Source organism: Charadrius vociferus, unplaced genomic scaffold, assembly GCF_000708025.1.
Source record: "Charadrius vociferus isolate BGI_N301 unplaced genomic scaffold, ASM70802v2 scaffold70, whole genome shotgun sequence".
Lineage (NCBI taxonomy): Eukaryota > Metazoa > Chordata > Aves > Charadriiformes > Charadriidae > Charadrius > Charadrius vociferus.
Genome location: NW_009646851.1, coordinates 2,820,258 through 2,826,652, shown reverse-complemented (window position 1 = coordinate 2,826,652; position 6,395 = coordinate 2,820,258). Strand labels below are relative to the sequence as shown.

The following is a 6,395-nucleotide window of genomic DNA, read 5'->3' as shown; positions in this document are numbered from 1 at the left end:
ACTTCGGTAGTACAGTTCACCATCCCACTCGGCGCTTTAAAATTTCTCTCTGTTTCTTGCTTTACCATAAGGCTACTTTCTATACCTGTAAAACCATAGCGTTGTGTGTCTGCAGCCCGGCTGCAGCTACACTGGTGCTGGAAAACGTTCGGAGTTGTAGTTAGGTGAGGATTTGTGTTTCAGGGAAGACCTGGCATTGTCATGATAACACTGCTTGCAGAGAAACTTATTTTTAAGCTGTAGTTTAAGACATGGAGCCTTCATTCCTCCTGGGGATGAACAGATTTTAGATCCCTACCAGTGGGGAGGGTGTGACAATTAAGTTTTGGTGCGTGGAGAAGGGTGAGAGGAGCATCTCTGGGACAAGTTTAGGAAGGTGAACTTTGAAGCTGGGGCAGATCACAGAATCTCCTAAATTGGAAAAGACCTGTAAGATCATCTAGTCCAATCATTAACCTAACACTGACAAGCCTGCTTTTGGTTGCTAGAGGTTTTTTTCCCCACTGTTTTCCTGGTGTTATTGTGCCTTCAGTAGAATAAAGGGCAGCCTGACAGCCACGTGACTTGTGAGCATCTAGAGCAATTGCTGCAAGAGTGTATGATCTGAGGTACAGGAAGCTGGAGGGAGCAAGAAATAAAGCTGGGAAGCAAGAGCACCTGTAAGTGAAGAAGAACAGGGATGGCCAGAAACTGTGTAGAAGAGTACAGGGAGCCTGCAAGGCTGGGTGTAGCTCACCATGTTGAATGGCATTCAACATTGCAGAAAGTGAGAGCTAGCTCGGAGCAGTTTGGTTGAGGCATGTGAAATGGTTCAGTCTAGCACCTCATGGAAACTAGGCTCTTTCTGCATCGTGGAAGATGTGTGGACACCTCAGGCTGGCATCTGAGAGATGTGGTGGTAGCAAGCTTTCTACCTGTGGCCCACAGCATTTCTGTGATTTTGTCCTCTCCCAAGAGAGAAACACCTTCTGCAGTGCTGCTGCTCAGCAGCATGGGTGACAACCCACAGCAATCTTCTCCCTTGCCTCAACTGGGAGAAAAGGGAGGAAGACAAATGCTAGGGAGGGCCTCCAGTGGTCTGTTTGGGGTTGCCTTGCAAATCTGTACAGCTGTTAGGCTCTGTATGGTTCGCCTTAGTTTTGTTCTGTTTGGGTTTTTTTAATTTGATTTTTTATAGATGCAAACTGCCTGTGGCATGTGAATAATGCATAGTAGAGCTTTTACTCCCTGTAGCATTTGTGCGGGAGATAAGAACATAAAAACTGTCATACTTTGTACCTGTGATCCAGCTGGAAGCATGATCTCCAACATTCAGTAAAAACATTAAAAAACCTCCTATAGTGAACATGTTTAGGAGGATTTTATCCAATGCCTAATCATAGAATCATCTAGATTGGAAAAGACCTTTAAGATCATTGAGTCCAACCATCAACCTAGCACTGCCAAGCCCACCACTAAACCATGTCCCTCAGCACCATGTCTACCCATCTTTTAAATAACTCCAGGGACGGTGATTCAACTGCTTCCCTGGGCAGCCTGTTCCAATGTCTGATAGCCCTTTCTGTGAAGAAATTATTCCTAATATCCAATTTAAACCTCCCCTGGCATCACTTGATGCCGTTTCCTGTTGTCCTATCATTTGTTACTTGGGAGAAGAGACCGACCCCCACCTCTCTACAACCTCCTTTCAGGTAGTTGTGGAGAGCAATAAGGTCTTCCCTCAGCCTCCTTTTCTCCAGGCTAAACAACCCCAGTTCCCTCAGCTGCTCCTCATAAGACCTGTGCTCCAGACCCCTCACCAGCTTTATGGTCCTTCTTTGGACATGCTTCAGCATCTCTATGTCTTTCTTGTAGTGAGGGGCCCAAACCTGGACATGTTAGTCAAGATGCAGCCTCACAGTGCTGAGTACATGGGGACGGTCACTTCCCTAGTCCCGCTGGCCACACTATTTCTGGTAGAGGCGAGGATGCTGTTGGCCTTTTTGGCCACCTGAGCACACTGCTGGCTCATATTCAACCAGCTGTAGGCCAACACCCCCAGGTCCTTTTTTGCCGGACAGCTTTCCATCCCCTCTTCCCTAGGCCTGTAGTCCCACATGGAGTTGTTGTGACCCAGGTGCAGGACCCGGCACTTGGCCTTGCTGAACCTCATACCATTGGCTAAAGGTCGGTTTAAAATATTTTGTTTTTCTTACAATCTGTCTGTTTTTTTTCCTAGCATTGCAGCTCTCTGAGTGTGCTTGGTGCTGTGTGAATGGCTAAAACCTCTTTGATTCTTGTCAATTACTGGATTCTGTAGTATCTTACAGCAGTGGGGTTTTGCTGCCTAATTATTGGGGGGGGGGGGGGGCTTTTTATTCTTTTTTATTGGTTTTGATGTAGCCACTTTTTTAGCTTACTGAAGTAATTGATGCTTCTTACTGTTTTCACAACTGCTTCATCTCTGGATCATTGTGCAATTTTCTTTAGAGAAGGAAGCTTATCCATCTTTTGTTTTCCGATTACAGAGTATTTACAGAAGAGAAAGAGCAAAGTTGTCACTGTGAGTTTTCAAGGCAGGGTTGTTTTTACATAGCTAATTCTTTGAAATAGGTGCAGGATTTTTGAGGCGAGAAGAAGTTGGCTGTGACACCTTTACTCCTCAGTTTGCCTTTCTGCCATTTCCATTATCTTGACTAAGCTATTAGGCACTCCGGAAAAAGACATGCCAGGAAGATAGATTTGTCTGGTTTGAGAAGAGAACCAATGTAAATCCCTTCTGGTTAGACTGTTGTGTCCTTGGGGGGGGGGCAGATTCTGAATTGACTCACCTTGGGTCTTGCACTGCAAGGCTCATGAAGACGTAGTGCTGATGAGTGCCAAGAACTACAGAGGAGAAAGATTCCAGATATATTTGAGAACAAACAGAGCCTAGAGGAAACCTCAGGATGCAAACAAACAAGTTAGGCCAGCACTGAAATCCAGCAGTGGCTCCAAATAAAAAAGAGAATGGGTTTTATATGAAAAAAAAAAAAAAAAAGGCAAATGAAAAACAAGAGTGCTTAATTCTTTAGTTAACACTTCACTGCTTAACACTGAGAAAGTTTTCAGACTTGAGGGAATGAGAATTAGAAAAAACATCTGGGCAGTTCTGAGTTAAAAGCTGGAGACCTTGTTGATTCACTGAAACACCTACCTATTTCATAATGTTATGGATAGCTGTCACATGATATTTTCAAATTCTTTTCTAAATGTTCAAACCTGTAAAATGAGGGAATGGTTAGAATGAGATTTCATGGGACAGCTGATCTGCCAGAACCAGTTGGCTGCTGAAGGGGAGCGTTGCTCTGAGGTTTATGACCCCCCTTTCTCCTTGCTTTGGCATGGGCGGTGAAGTGTGTGTATGTGGTGGTTGTACTCTCCAAGACCTGTTTAGTTTTCTGCTGGTTTAGCAAACTGGCTTATTTTTTTCACCCTTTTGTTAGCTTTCTGACAGTTCAGTGAGCTGAATTATCTTATATGAGGGATCATATTAGCACCAAGAGCTGGTGGCATGTAAGGGGCAAGAATAGGCAGCTGGGAAGGGACACAAAAAGGGGTGAGTGTACCCTTTTGACAGCAGTGAGCTGTTAGCTGTGTCAGGAGACCTTTTGCTGCATCTCTTTAAGTTAACACAGGCTGAAAAGTGTCCACTCCATGCATGTGGTTGTTTTGTACCATGAAGGAAAAGCTCATCAGCCGTTACTTTCACTGTAAGAGCTCCATACAGCACCTGTTAGATCGTTTGGTGAACCAACACAACATGTTTGTTTGTAGCAGCACTGTAAGTCCGGCATTCAGTGTAGTTGCAGCACGATACTGAAGTTTGAATTGTTGTTGTTCTCAGGATTTATAGAAGGTAATGCACGGTGAGTCTAGTTCTCAGGTTTTTGTTGAAAATTGTGAAAGAACAGCTAAAACAAAGGAAGGTGATCAAGGGTGTTCTGTTCATATTTGTCCTGTTCCTAATGGACAATATACTGAAAAAATGTTTACTAATACAAATCCTTCAGTTTCTTTGAAAGGGAATAGTGAAGTCTTGAGGCTTATTCTGAGAGATTATAAAATTACCTCCAGTGGAGGCCTTAGAGAATTCATTCAGCTGCTGAGAGAAGACTTGCCTTACCAAGTTGCATTTCCACAAGCCTTATTCCTTTATGCCTTCTAGGTCTTCTGGGTTGTTCTCACCTGGTGCTTTATCATCTGTTTCTTCTAGCTCCTTTTAGTTGCTAGATTGTCCCAGAAACAGAGGAAAAGTAAAATGTCGGAGTTGGAATGCTGTACCTCAGTGAAGTTTTAATGCTAGAGCTAAATTGATCTAAAGATTTAAGCCCAGAAAACGGTACACTTTTGTTAATATGGTTATTTTTCTGCTCAGATGATTCCTTTATTGCTTATGTAACCTGTAGTACTAACAAAAGGGAAGTGTTGGTTTTGCTTCTGTTACAGGTTTGTGATGTTTCAAATCTTACTGCTCTTTCGTACCTTCTTGACTGACTTGGTAATCTCTTCTGTATCCATCCTGCCCCTGTGTTTTTCTGATAACCTTTATTTAACTGCTGTAACTCCTAACAACAGAACGTTTCCTTGTAAGATTATATGCGATATTCAGAAGATTCTCTGAAAACTGTAGTGTTACTCTTGTATGAAAGTGGATCAGTCTTCATGAGGCTTCTGTGAATGCTGTTTTGCTTCTGGCATTTTCCAAATAAGTCTTGCCTCTGTGTTAAAGGCTTCTTCCTTGTTCGTGTGAAGCTGATACACTGTTGATACTAGACTTAGAAACATCTGGTCCAAATCAAGATGTTAACCAAGGCAGCATTCCAGTGCCAACTTTGCATCAACTGGTTTGGTATAAATTGCTGAGAAATTTTCCTAAGCTTTTCTTTCTTTCATTTTGGTTTCATGCTCAAAGGAGGAGCCTTGTCTTGAACCGGGCTGATGTGTCTAGCAGACATGTATCATCAGTCACCAAGGCACAAATTTTGTAAGGAATGTGTGCCAAATTTTGTTCTCAGATGTCCTTTATCTGACTTCTGGGCATTACTATTTGGGCTTTTCCAGATCAGGAATTAGTCTTGGTCTTTTTAGATTAGTAAGTGACAAATAACATACCCCAGATAGGAATTGTTTGCTTCACGTGGGAACTGAAGAATGTTCTGTGGCATTAATGTGTGCTAAATAATCCCGAAATAGTGAAATAAAACTGTGCAAGGTAGGACCATGTGTCTTCTATCACCAAACTACTATCTCAGGATGATAACTTGATTTCAACTTGATGATAAATTGCTTCAGGTAACATATTTGTAAACTTTGTTATGGAAAGTGTAGTTTATACAATTTTTATATGCAAGTTATTAAATGTAAACTGCGCTTTCAGGCAGAATTTTCTTAGAATATTGTCCATTTAGCGCCATCTTTTTCATTTTGCTACTCAAAGGGGACTGACAATATTTGTGTTGTGGCTTGCTGAGAGCTGCATGCCAGGTAGAGTATGTTTTTGGTTTTTTGTTTTGTTTTTATCCACGTTGGCACAATTTAATCTCAGATTTATCTCATATTTAAGACTCTCTTTTGTTTATGCCTGTTTGGCTCATGAGAACATCTTCAAGACTCTTGAAGGCCTCCTTTAGTTCAGAATCATTCCAGGCTTTTCTAACTAAACTGTTCTGAATTTGACCTGAATAACACTACAAATGACTTTGTGCATTTTTTAGTATTTTTTTTTTTATTCCTACACTTTGCTTGGTACAAACTTGATCCTGAATAGCATAAAAACCAAGAAGGCTGTTGACATCTAATATTTTCGTTGCTAGCAAGTATTGTTTGCATAAGATTTATCTCCTGGGAGGAGAAGGGATTGCTTTAGAGAAATACACTTGCCTTTACTACCCTAACAATTGGTAATCTGTTCCAATGTGGGTGTGTATACATACTCTTCTCTGAAATGTTTTCTCAGTCGTGAGGTTTCCCTATAATAAGTTCCCAGCTGGGAAAAGGAAGTGTGGTTTCAGCATTTTTTGTTTTATTTCTGAATGACAATTTGGTGACTGTCCTTCTCAAGCTTACTGCACTATAGGTGAATTGTCTTTACTGCATTGGTTTGAATAGAAGCTGTCTAAACTAATACCTGGTAACGGTCATCTACAGACACCATTTCAATTCTCGAGTTACTCCAGACTTTGCAGACCTGCTTGCATGCACCCATAGACTACTACTGGATCTAAATGAAAAATTTGTAGTTTATTACTTTTCTTCTTAAAATGGGCTGGAGAAAAGCTATTATAGTTTAAGACAAACTCTCTCTGCTCCCTCTGTGTTAGTAGCAGGTTCTGCTTGCTTCACTGACTAAAATACTGCGGGGGTTTTGTGCCTGT

At 41.7% G+C, this 6,395-nt stretch overlaps 1 protein-coding gene across 1 annotated transcript in view; it reads left to right on the top strand.

Annotated features, from left to right (window-relative positions):
* The window catches only part of ARL15 (ADP-ribosylation factor-like 15), a 212,474-nt gene that overhangs the window by 30,164 nt on the left and 175,915 nt on the right, over positions 1-6,395 (top strand). The window lies entirely within an intron of this gene.